The 13,991-nt window shown below is 38.3% G+C and overlaps 1 long non-coding RNA gene across 1 annotated transcript in view; it reads left to right on the top strand.

Moving 5' to 3' along the window:
* Window positions 1-239: 239 nt before the first annotated feature.
* Window positions 240-13,991, top strand: part of LOC137151896 (uncharacterized) — an 87,864-nt gene continuing 74,112 nt past the window's right edge. The window contains exon 1 of the long non-coding RNA XR_010919399.1: window positions 240-624. This is a non-coding gene — a long non-coding RNA (uncharacterized lncRNA). The remainder of the gene's footprint in view (window positions 625-13,991) is intronic.

Genomic DNA, 13,991 nt, shown 5'->3' on the forward strand with positions numbered 1-13,991 from the left:
TTGTCTACAGAAGACAAAAAAATTTTTTTCAAAGGGTAAGCAGAAAGCTACAATAATAAAAAATCTAAATGTACAGTAGGTTCAACTAGACCACCAATTGATAACAGAAAGGGTAAAATTAACTTGATAGATATACAGTAACACCTTTCATACTTGAGGTATCCCAAAACACATTGCAATAAGGAGTTAGCAACAATACTGTAATGATTGCACAGGCAAACACTAAAGTCATCATTTACTCAGCAGTAGGTCAGAAAGAACCATAGACTTCACAAGCGGTTTTATTGAGACGGGATGTTTACCGCTACGCTGGGGAATATCACTTATTGTAATGGAGATTGCAGCGAACTCAATTTTAAAATGCTAGTTTGGATCAAAGTGCTGCATTGGCTTGGCTTCCTCTCCTATGCTCATACAGATCCCCACCTTCTCCTGTTCCTTGTTTGGGCACCTGCCAACAATCTGAGCCATTAGCCTACTTTAAGCAGTTCAAACACACTGCTCTGCAGCCTTTCACATTGCACCCAATCCTTCTGAAAAGTAAATGGAGTTGGAACTTTGCATTTCATCAAGTGCAGTCAACAAAGAAAAAGCTTTGATTCATGCCACATCCAAGTTACAAAGGTACTTAAAATTCACCCTGGGATCAGTTATAGCAGTACCAGAGAATTCTGAAGTATCTACAAACAAGCTGGCAATGGTTTTAACCTTGAAGGTACAGAAGGCCTAGCCCAGGTGTAAGTGTCCCCATAGCAAAGTCCTACTTGCATTACTGTGTCTTCACTGTTTCTATGCTCACCTGTGTGTGTCTGGGTATCCAATGAGTTTTTTTGTGCTGAGACCTTCTGCATTCTTTCCCACTTCAATTAATGTTAACTGTTAATGTTAATGTCAATGTGTTAATTGCAGGAGAACTCCTTTGTCCTTTATTAGGGAGAACTGTGACAATGGCTGTGAGGATTATCAGCACTCCAGTGGTTTTTTTGCCTGCATTCTTACTGAGAAGTGGGGCAGGGAGGCAGGTTCCAGCCCAAATGAAAACAGAGCATGGGCTCCAATCAACACCCTTAGCTGAGTAAACTAATCTGGCCTCAAATGCACAGGTTTTCCTTTGTGGATGGTGAAGGGAGGGAAGGGTTAAGGCTAAAACTTCACTGTGCAGTGAAGACGTACTTTTAGCATTTGCTTGTAATATTGAGATCAGGCCAGATTGCTGTTCATAAGCCTTGTGCACATTATGCTCCAATATTTTATTTTTACTTAACATAAGGGACTAAATGGCCGTAGGCTCTAGTTCACGGCCATTATTTTCTGTACACACTGGTGATAGTGCACCACACCTTCTTCCCCACATACTTTGAAAAATGTACTTTTTCAACTCCCAGCTCTAGGAGGTGTTTTTGTTACAGCTAGGAATGAAAGCAGATGTAAACACAAGCTTATTTTGTTCAAGTAACTAAACATTAAATCTCACACAGTCGCATATGTACATAGTTGTGCAAAAGCACTTTGCTAGTGAAACCTTAAACTACTTTGCTGGCTAAGTATAGGTGTCGTCTTTAATATTAAACAATAGACACTTTGGACTCAAATGTTTGAAAGTCAGATGCTTCCAAATCCCCCTGAGACTAAGGCTTAGTTCCTCTCTTCCCTCCACCACCCTCTTTCTGCTCTTCTCTCGCCCTCACAGAGAAACTGTAACATTAAAAGAAACTTGAAGCCTCATCTCCAGTTCAGCATTTGAGTGTTCTTGAAGCAACGGTGGGAAGGAAATTCTATATTCAGATAGACCTCAGTGAAATCACCTTAGCTGCAGCCCCCCATAATTATGTTGGGAGCTTCTTAGTCAAGCACTACAACCAATTGCTATGGTCACAATATAAAGGTGCTCCGCCACCCACCAAAATACCAGGACACAACCTATTATAGCACAAAAATACAACCTACATAGGGTACTAGTGGAGTAACTCTAATTAATAAACTGAGTGGAACATAACTGCAGCAAGCCTTTAATGTCTTTAAAAGCTTTCTACAGACTGCAAAAGAAGAGAAGTTTTTGACAGAGTAGGAGGAAGATGCTAGTGGCATAGCTTAGTCTGAATTTTAAAAGGAAAATTAAGCATAGTACTATAGTTATCCCATTTACCACTGTAAAATGGTTGTTTTAACAAAATAATGTCGACTCTGACTTTGTTCTGAAGAGAATGCAAGCCAACCACTTTGCAAATCCAGTCAGCTGTATAAAAAATGGTATATATATATATTTAGAACAATTCCTGAGGTGGGCATGTATCACTGGCAGCTATACAATTCTCTTACCTGAAGTCCTTGTATTGAAGTTTAATAAAGCACCGTATATATTAAAGAGCTTGGATTTTTTGAGAGGAGGGTGGACAAAAGCCACCTGTTTCCTTTCTGTAGCACCCTTAGCATCTGCCTTCCTCAGGCTGTGGAAGGACTTGAATAACGCTGTATTTTTTTTTTGTAAGGTACTATTCCAAAATAAAAAGTTGAGAGCAAGGTAGAGTTTGATCCTTCAGATTTGCAGACCCAGATCTTGTGTCCTTCCTCCCAGTTCTAACCTATACCTACACACAGTGAAGCTAAGTTGGAATAGCTAACATTGGAGTCCAGCTGTAACTTTTTTTCAGACACACTAGTGGCAGATTCCAATGATTTATGAGGTTAGGGATCCCCTCTTACAGTTCTGGCAAGCCAACTACATAGCATAACAGGAGATCTAAGATGACGTATTCTAGGTCAAATTCTTCCCTCAGAACAAGTGTGAATCCAAATGAAATCCTTTGACTTCAATGAAACTACCTCAATACCACCTGAAAAATTCAAGTCTCTGGGAAAAGCAAGCTTAGCTTAGGTTCTTAGCTTGTAATGGCCAAGAACCTCAACTAAAAGGTTTGTGAACTTTGACAAAATGTCAAGGTTTGTCATAGAGATTTGCCCAAAAACTGAGATCAGTGTTTGGATTTTGTACTAAAAATCCTTGTTACTGCAGCTGTTCCACTGTTATACAGAGTGGAATAGTCATTGGGCAGGGACATGAACTTGGGTAACCCACCTCCCAGGGGAGTGCTCTAACCATCAGGCTCAAGAGCCGTTCTTGCTCTTGTGCCCAATGACTATTCATGTGGAACAGCTTCAACAGGAGATACTGAAAACCCTCTACCAGAATATTCCATAGCTCAGGGGGTAGGGCACTTTCCTGCAACCTGGAAGATATACGTTTCTTTTCTATATCAGATAGGGAGAAATTAAAACCTCCCACATCCCAGGGGAGTGCCCTGACCACTGGGTTTATAGAAATTATGAGGTGGACACCACCACCACCTGCTCCTCTTCTTCCCTCCACATTATCAATATAGCCCTTCATTTACTTTGCTTTTATGGGAAAAGGTACCCAGAAACTAAACTGAACATTCTTGTGTGGTGACGCAAAACATTTTGTTTGACCCAAAACAAAATTGGTGTTCACTTTCTTGAGTCAAAGTTTTTCAGAGTTTTTGATACATTTCAATCCAAAACAATTTTTCCCCATAATTTCAACCAAAAAGAATAATCAGTTATTTGCCCAGCTCTAGTTAGAGAGAGGGGAGATATAGGGATAAACTAAGCTTTGTCTTGCAACCATGTCAAGTCACTGTAGTTGCAAAGGGTATATGTAAGGGTAGCAGTGACCCATTCTGTTTTTACTAGTAAATGATTATCTACAGTAGCAACCCTACCACAATGATTAATCTTGAGATCCATCTATTAACAGCATGTTCTTCCCCCACACATGTAATACCTATACAAAATTATGGGAGATTGTTCATACAGTGAGTGCAGAATAGACCCCCATCTTTTTTTAGCTAAGTAGAGCTCAGCCTTAGAGCATCTATTCAGGGAGCTTTATATATATATATATATATATATATTACACAGACACACACATTTCCAGTTAAAGAAAAAAATTTGCAAGCCACCACAAATTAGATGAATTTACTGGTGAATAATTAACATAGTCTGTCTCCACACACATTTGCTAAGCGGTTCATAAAAACAGGTTCCCTAGCTGAAAATAGACAACAGTTATGAACAGCAGACAAAATTGAAACATAAAGTAAGGTGATGGCTTGCCTGAACACATTTGATATGGGCTGAAGCCAAAGAATGGATCTGGATCTGATTTTCAAGAAGTGCTTGGATGCAGGAATTTGATTCAGGACTATCCCTGAAACTTTAAGCAATGTGTTTGCTTTCATATTCCTGGCTCTCTTTGAACTCCAATTACACACAGACAGCCTATTTTCACCCTTTCATGTTGTTACCTTGCCAAATTCTCACTAACAAGTAGAAGTTCAACTTAGAAAAACGAATGCTGCCTCTTGAGCAATGTTTTCAGCCAGTCAATGAGGCAACCTTGCCTTTCTTCTCACCTATTCTGCTTTTCTTAATTTTGAACACAGTAAAGGAAGCTCTTATTTTTTTTACAACACTAGCTATTGCTCTGTAAGCATATCTGTATGAATCTTATCATAATTACCTTTTTACATGTAGGATACCTATAGCGCTACAAAGCAGTTGACCAATAGCTAAGGGGTAATGCATTACACACAGAGAAGGAAACAAATATTTTTGTAAAAGCCACTTAATGATTTACAGCTAGCAGTTAATTAGTATACAGTACAAACCTATGTTGACTTGGACTGGGAGAGTCACTTGTTCAATGAGTTTAATAGAAGGTAACCCAATTTATAGTACTAAATTTTTGTCAAGTAGATTCCATCCCTATTCCACACTTCAAGAAAATGTGGGTTATTGGATTATTTTTCTTCTAATAAACTGCTGCAGAACATCTAGATGCATATTTAAACTAATTCTAGAGATCATAATAGCATAATCATATTAGTAAATGGCCCTTTTTCCTCCTCCAAATCACTTTCACCAGTTTTACACCAAAAGCTTCTTTTAAAACTATATTTAGTCAACTGCTTTTAATCTTTGAGCCTGTTGATGTTTTTAACCATGAAGAAGGGAAACACATTGACCTTTGTCCTTAAACTATTAAGTTTGAGCAAGACATTACATCCAATTTCTTACAGGCACTTGTGTATCAGTACCTCAATACACTTGGTATTGTTAAAGGAAAAAGCTTAAAACAGTTCATCTTGATCACCGTCTTTTCTCTGTGACAAAATTTATCATCTTAGTACATTTTTCCCTGTATCAATTTAAGTTGTAATATTAGTGGATAATTAACTTCACAAATGATTTAGTTTGGATGGAATATTAACTTTTAATTATGCACAAAGAGCCACCCATCTAAATGCATGAAGAAGTTGTATGTTGTTTTGCTCTTCTGTAATTTTAGGGGCCAACATTCCTGATTTGTTCAGTTGTATTTAGAAATGGCATTGTTTTCCACTTTCTTCTATTTGTTAATTCTGCCAATAATAATTCTGGGCTAGTTAACTGAACATATGTGACTATCTTAAGCCATTGAATAGCTGGATTTTTTTCTGATTTGATTCAGGCTTCCATTGTGAAGAGTGGAAGTAAAGAACATGGTTTTTCCTGGTAGTCATTTTAGGAATCTTCTGCACTTGATAATTCTAAGGACTAAAACTGGTAACCTTCATTTCAGCATCTAAAAGTCTATATTTTATTGCCCGAGACATCAGTGACCTCACTGCATTAAAGCAGCAAAAACATCTGTAGGGTGTCATATAATGAAGCCATTACTGTGTCTGACTAGAAGACGATGCATTTTGACTCATTTAAGGTGGTGCACAGAGTTCTTCCAGTACATTTTGGCTGTCAGCTACTCTTCCTTGTGTGGCCAAAATGGGTTTCTCTGCCTTATTTTAGTCTAATAAATTCCAGTACTTTGCCCTTTTTCCCATCTCACAGAAGAACCTGTAAGATGACAAAGCCTAGTACCATCAAATTATCACATGAAATCAAATTTCAGTTAGTAGATCCAGTAATATTGCAGGTGGACTGGTGTGTTGGCCGCAGTTAGAGTTTGGAATCAAACTTTCCTGCCTTCTACTCCATCCATTTATTGGTTCTATAATCTTGGCAATGTTTTTTAGTCTCCATTACTTCAGTGTACTCATCTAAGGTGGTTCAGTAGCATCCATGCACATGGACTTCGATAGCATGCACTTCCTGTATGTAGCATATTACATTCAATTTTGAAAGCTCTGCAAACAAATTTAATGTACTTATTTAGAGTATAAGTAATAAACAATGGGCCCATTTGTATGGTTTTATACTACACACCATAGGAGTAGCTAGTCAATGATTAAATGTAAGCATTCTACAAGCATGAACAGAAACAGTTTCATGAAATACTATTCACTGGACCACATTTAAGCCATATATAATGGCTTATATAATGGTCTGCACTATTTCTAACTGCAGTATTATTGTATGGGTTAAGTTCTGCTCTTGTATGCACAAACTCATTGCATGCATAATTAAACCACATTTGGTATTTTCAATCTCAAAGTCTACAAGCATCTACCAGTTTGAAAGAGAGACTTAAGGACTATGCACAGATATTGTAGTCACATTGTGGGTCAAGGCATGTAAAAATAGACATCAGTCTCCCCAAACTTCCTAACTAAAAGTATATTTAAAAATTGGTTTAAACAGGGCATGTAAGTTAAATTTTTGTTTCAAAAACAGTCCAGATTTAAAAAGGCAAAACAGCTAAACTAAAAGTTATTGCAAAATGTTCCTAAATCTGCACTGTGGCTTTAATGTCATGCTCAATCTATATTGTGTTTTCTGATATCTATCCCCTTGTTCAACTCCCAGTGGTGCCAAAAGAAATGTACTTATTCTACACATGGAATATAAAACAGAAATATTATTCTTACACTAAACTAACAGTGCATTAACACTTAATGGATTCTCCTTAAGACAGCAAGGAACTTTACTATTTTGGTGTTAGTTTGTTTCTGTAGGGACACCTTGCTGATTGCTACTGCCTCTTCCACTGAAACTAAAAAATTCAGTACCACTGTTAGGTCTGTGAAGCAATTGCCATTAAAATCCCTCATTTAACACACAATTTTTTTACTAAACTGAAATTTATCGGTTAGTTCACCTATGTCTAAAAGCAGATATTTGGATGTCTTGGAGGTTGGAGCAAAGTCCCTTCAGCAATTTTTGAATTCTGAGATGTTTAAAATTATACTTCTACAGCAACAGAATGTGTTACCACTTTCCTCCAGAGTTTTAAAAGAGCCAGCGCTTTTTTACTCAAATATAGTATTCAAGACTTAAGCTTGACACCTAAGCTAGTTTTACATTGGTTTCAAATGTCAACATTTTAAATACAGTACTGAGTAGGGCTAGTTAGGAAATGTGTTGTTTCTGGGACAAACTGATGAAAATTCAAATTAGCGAAAAAATATTTAAAACATCGCATGTCAAAAAGTGAGAAATTTTCACTTAAACTGAACTTTTGGCCAACATTTTCTAGTTTGTGCTTACATAAACCTGGAAATAAATTGCATTTGGGAGTTTTGACCAAACAGAAAAATAGCTGAAAACTTGACATTTCCCGTGGCATTCTCTGTTTTTACAAGAAAGACATTAAAACAAACAACTTTGACCAGCTGTATTACTAACCATGGACTTCTGAGAAATCATTATACTTTCAGCTGTGCACTTAAATGGATGCACAGGTAGCTAACTCTACAGCTATTTGCTTATGAACAATATATATGCTGAAGTGTTAAGCCTCTCTAATTTACAGTACTAAGTTGGTGAAAAGCTTTGGAACAAGGCATGGAACAAGCTCTCCAGTAAGGAATTTATAGCTGGTGCCAAGCTGCTCAAGCCCTTACTGGTGAAACTAAAGAAGCTAACAGATGCAAGCCAAATAGCCACACTTGGAACCAGAAACCACACTTTGGAAGCTCTGGCTCATTTGCTCTGGAACTGACAAGGTCTGCTGAATTGCATACCTACAGTTATCTTTAAAAAAAAAAAAAAAAAAACAACCAGAGTCCTGTAGCACCTTAAACACTAACAAATTTCTGCAGGCATAAGCTTTCATGGGCTGCAATCCACTTCCTCAGATGCATGAAATGGAAATCACAGATAAGAGGTGTGTATATATATATATATATATCCAAGGGTAAGAAACATAACAATGGGGAGGGCAAGTGCTAACAAAGTCAGTTCAGTTAGAGTAGATGAGGCCTATTCACAACTGTTGATTAGAAGGTGAGAATGTGTGAACTGTGACAATTACTTCTTGTAATGAGATAACCATTCCAAGGCCCTATTCAGACTCAGTCTGATTGTGTCAAGTTTGCATATGAGTTCCAGCTCTGCAGTTTCTTGCTGAAGTCTGTTTTTGAAGTTTTTTGTTGAAGTATGGCAACTTTCAAGTCAGCTACAGAGTGTCCTGGGAGATTGAAGTGCTCTCTGACTGGTTTATGGATGTTACCATTTTTTATGTCTGATTTGTGTCCATTTATTCTTTTACATAGTGACAGTCCGGTTTGGCCAATGTACATGGCAACCCAATGCATAGAATAAGAAGGTGCTAACTATGTGAGAAATTGGGGCAGCATGCTAGATATGTCCGACAAATAGCTCCAGACCAAGAGTAAGACAAGCTCTGATCTCCATTCCTGTATGGTCCCTGGGACCAGAGCTTCTGTCATCTCTGAGAACATTTCAGCCTCTGTTTTGATTAACAAACAGATGACCAAGAATTTATTGTTGCTGAATGTCAACTAATTTATGACATGGGAAAGTGGGAAAACTTGTTCATGTTGCAAGCTATGCAAGCAGATCAGCATTTTTTAAAGAATATTTAAATCCATAGGCTAGTGTTGAGACAAGATTAATATTGCAAGATGCACCAGTGAAATCTCAGTTAATTCCAAAATTCAGTCTCTCCCACATTCACTCAGATACATTTGCCACACGGTTTAGTCATTCAGATCCCTATTTTATCTTCTGCTATAGTACTTTAGTCACCAACTAATAATGGTACATAATGTATAAAATGTTTGAAGTTATTTTAAACACTAAACATAGAAATATAACTTAATTTATGCTACTACCTTGTGGTAGTAGCTTGTGCTAATTGTGGGTAATCCACACAAGTGAAGACAACATTCCATAGTGTCAAAAGTTTACACAAGCCCTAACAATTGTTTTTATTGTGTTATGCAAAAATAGAACTAAGTTCCAAACAAGGAAAGTGAAGCCCAGAGAAGCCCACATTTCAGTACCAAGTGGGCTTGTGAGACATAAAAAAAATTATTAAAAAATCTCCTCAAAAGTTTACATAAGGTTTTCAGCTCAGACAACTTATGTATGGTGTGTCTCATCTCGTATTCTAAAAAGGGAGTAAAGCAGGAGAGATTTCCCCCCTCGCTGCTATTCCCTAGAAGGTCTACTTTTGGTCTTGTTTTTAAGTTAATAAAATTAAGAACTGAACGCTTCACAGATGGGACAGTTACTAGCCATTACTAAAAAAATAATTTTACAAAGGGGGTAGGGGTAATAGTTGTGTTTTCACATGAATCTGATTCAACCATCATATGCTGCATATGTGTTTTGGCACTACTATTGGTATTGTTATTCACCTTTATTTAAAAGGACATCTTTCATACAAGCGAGGCAAACTAATGAAGTTATTATTTAGAACTGACAGATGCTGCGCCTTTCCTGGGAGCAGTCTTGATCTCACATCTGCAGTATGATTTTCTATCCTGAGCTGCTTTTGTAAGATAAAATTGTTGGCTGACAACCAAAGAATTCGTATGCTAAACTGGTGACATTGGGCCATCTTGATACCTTATCTTCACTATTTAGTCACTCTGCAGACTGTCAGTAATTGTTTGAACCACATTGCTGCAATATTTATAGTCTCATTTTAATTTATTTGTGGATTAAACATGATAAAAAAAAATGTAATGGAAAACCCAGTTGATTCTCAAAGTCTTCTTATTTTAGATTGGCTCTTCAGGTTTCTCTAGCTGAATTCTTAAGTTGTCAAAACATGCAGTGTACTCTATGAACTCCATTCCACTGACTATGCCATATATTTCTCCTTCACTCTTATGTTCTCCAGAAAACTAACTTTTATAATGAGCTAATTACTCAGTAGTAATTTAGGCTATGCTGGCGGCTCTCGTCCTTTCCGGACTACTGTACCCCTTTCAGGGGTTTGATTTGTCTTGCGTAACCCCAAGTGCATTTCACCTCACTTAAAAACTACTTGCTTACAAAATGAGACATAAAAATAAAAAAGTGTCACAGCACGCTGTTACTGAAAAATTGCTTCCTTTCTCATTTTTAATGTAATTATAAAATGTAATGGTAAAATAAAAATGTAAAAATATAATTATAAAATAAATCCATTGGAATATAAATATTGTACTTGCATTTGTGTGTAGTATCTAGAGCAGTATAAACCAGGCATTGTCTGTATGAATATTTTAGTTTGTATGGACTTCGCTAGTGCTTTTTAAGTAGCCTGTTGTAAAATTAGGAAAATACCTAGATGAGTTGATGTACCCCCTGGAAGACCTCTGCGTGCCCCCATGGGTACATGTATCCCTCGTTGAGAACTACTGGGCTATGTCAATACAAAGCGTTAGGGCGCAGCGAGCTTGGATATAAATCTACAGCACTCCAACATGCTGTTTATTAACTGTCTGAGCACTTAGTTCTACAGTGGGCTTTAATGTTTCAAAGAGATGGAAAAAAGATGCAATAGAAGATAAGCAGAACCTAAAAGTCTGATTGACTTCTTTGGGCTTCCTCCTTAGCTCAGAACTCCTTTTTTTGTGGGGGAGAGGAGGGATCTTTTCCTGGGTGAGCCTAAGTTTTTGTTTTAACTTTAGGCTGATTTAACCCAAACTTCTTTTGGATGAAGGAGGCTAACCCAAGCCCTTGTTACTAAAGAACCAACTTAACCATTTTACCAGTTTACCTCGCATGAAAAGCTGCCACTGACAGCAGTCTGGTGTTCAATATCAGCTTCCTGACTTCTGCTTCAGTTTGTTCTCCCACCTATTCCCTTCTCTCTCTCTCTCTAATTCTGAGCTATTACTCGAAGGCTCCATTCCCAGCACAGAGCTAGGGTTACACCTGTCTAAGGTAGACGCCAGTAACTGCTCATTTAAAGGTAACATGTAAATGTCTTCAAGAGTCCACTGTGCTTTTAAAAGATGGGCTTGCTCTTATTTGGAAAATGAAAGAATCCTGCCACTAACAGATTTCAGGTTGAATCCTACTGTAGTTCTTCGGTCTCACATTGTCTCCCCATTAGCATGTAAGGCTTTCTGCATTGATATGGGAAAGGAAGCCAAAGGTCATACCATGGAAACCCCCAAAATAATCTTCCTGCACACTCTTTAGAAAGCTGCTTTGGCCCATTTCAAGTCTTGGTTTTACAGTTGGGATTAGATTCTGCAGAAATGTATAATGCAAGTTGCTCCTCACAGTGATAGTTCTCACACATGCTTCTGACATCCCTTCCTCCTCAAGCCTTCTCCTTTTTTATTTAAAGCCATTTAGGCTGGTAAAACTTTAGATATCTATCTAGTAACACATGTATCACTCTGCAGACAGTGGAATATGCCTCACTCAGCTTCACAAGTGGCTATGTTTTTTCTATACTTTTTTTATACTACATTAACATTTGCCCTAGTGAGAGAGTCATAGCCGTCTCTCACGCTGCCTATTGCTTGCAATTGAGAAAGACAATAGATTGAAGCTTTATTAATTTAGTACTTGTACAGAGCTCTGGTCAAGGATTACCTACAGGGTAAAATCAATGCAATCAAAACAAGATTTTGACATTGAGATTTAGAGGAACATCCATCTGCCTGAGTGCCACAATCTCTGCTCTCCTTCCCTCTGGAAGAGGGTGGCAGGGGCAGATCTATTATCTTCCCTATTTCAAGCTTATGAATGGACTAAGGAAAAGTGGGTAGGTAAGAAAAAGGGAACTCATGATGGAAGCACAGCATGTGGATTTGGGAAGTACTGAGAACATGTTATGTGGGTAAATTGCCCTTCTTTCCCACTCCTTGTCCCTCTCCTAAATACTTACCTTCCCCCCACCAACTATCTTTTTATTATGATTATTATTTATATTGTGATCGTGTCTAAAGGCCTTAAAGGTCCAGTTCCTAATTGTTGTAGATGCTGAATTAACACAAGATGATCCGTGCCCCCAAAGAGCTCAGTGCACCCCTCTACTCACTCCCCCCCCCCGCACTCCCCTCCAAAGCTGCTAATGCTATTGCCCCAAATACTTGCTTCTTATCATAGATTTCACTGCTGCTACAGGCTGTGAAAAACCTATTTTCTGTAGGTAGGACCAATGGAATTGGTACATATCCTGAGCCTTTTTCTTAATCTCCTTCATTTCATCTTCAGTGATCAGATGGAAGGAGAGGAAGATGTGGTAGTGTGGCAGGAGAACTGTGGTTAATGCTACATCCTTCATGCTAAAGCGCAGAACAAGTCATGAGAAGGCTGGTCTGGAATGTAAGTCTGACAGTTGGTGGATCTTGCTTCCTGATATAAGCCATAATGTTGATTGTAAAGGCTGTTGCCAAGTGGGAAAAGAGGAATGCAATGCAAATTACAAAGTGAGCCATTGCAGTATTAAAACTATTCAGGTCTCAATTCTATTATAACCACATTTTGGATGGTTTAACGTCTATTATTTAAAAAAGAAATTTAAGATAATGTTTTTGTGATGCCAGGTCTTAGAATAGTACCATCTATAGAATAGTACATCTATATCATAACGATTCACAGGTATTTTGTATGTCTTCTGCATTTTCCAGTTCAGAGGTCTTTTATAATAATTAAACCATTTATTTTTTTTCATTTTAAGTAATCTTTTATGTCAGATTAACTCATTTCACAATCCATTTCCTGCCCAGTAGTGGTTTTTTATTTGTTTGTTTTTGTTTTTAAACACATTCTCCATTGTATTTCTCCTTCACTTTAGCAGGGACAAAGATTTCTGCTTCCACTTCTTCCCAAGGCATTATGTTTCTTGGAAACAATAGTTATAATAGTCAGGATAATATGGCTTTCACGATAAAGACTTTCACTAACTTACTGAACACAAACCACAAAGTTTGGCCCAGTGGTGTGAGGCTGAATTGTACCATCTTCCCTTTACATCACTGATTTTAACCATGATCCAATAGCTCTGGCACAATTCTAAGTAAAACCAGTTTGGTTTTCTCACCAGCTTTGCCACAGCTATATTGTGTGGCCTTGGGTGCCTGCCCTGCAGAGCTCCTGCCTTTGATTTCCCCCTGCATGAGGCTCCTTAAACTACACAAATGCTCTATTTTTGTCCACCCCTCCAGAGTCTAATTTACTGGCATAAATCACAAAACAAAGCTCAGTCCTGGGCTTCTCTCCCCTTCCCTTGAGAATAGGTAACTCTTGCTGGAGTCTTTTCTACTCTTGTTGAGTCTGCTCTCCCTGGTCTCAGCCTTCTTCAGCCGCCTGGCTCTGACTTGCAGAACCAAACCCTTTCCCCCAGCCAAGAGTTTTGCCAGAGACCTATGTAACTCTTGCCCACAGCAGCTCTTCTAGCAGCTGCTTCCTTCAGGCCCCTTTCAGCTGTCCTTGAGTAATCCCTCCCTTTACCTCTCTGGGCTGAGACAGGTCCACAGTTAAAAGTCTTCTATCTGCTACCGCCTACAGGATCGTCTCACTATCTGCAGCCACCTGCCTGATTCCCTCTTTTGTAAGCCCCAGGTGTTTTCCTGTAAGCCCCAAATTGGGCAGCAGGTTATCAGTTCAGGTGCAGTGGCCAGGGGCCCTGATCCCTCTTACAGGGGTCAGTCACCATGTGACAATCAAGCAATCTCATTGTGCTTATGATTTCTGTCTGCATAATGGAGTCGAGCTTATCCATCTTTGAAGTGCTGCATACGCCGTAGATGGTAAGCACTGTATAAAAGGCAATTTTA

This window comes from Emydura macquarii, unplaced genomic scaffold (genome assembly GCF_026122565.2).
Source record: "Emydura macquarii macquarii isolate MOO-44397 ecotype Brisbane River unplaced genomic scaffold, CSIRO-AGI_Emac_v2 contig_1119, whole genome shotgun sequence".
Lineage (NCBI taxonomy): Eukaryota > Metazoa > Chordata > Testudines > Chelidae > Emydura > Emydura macquarii.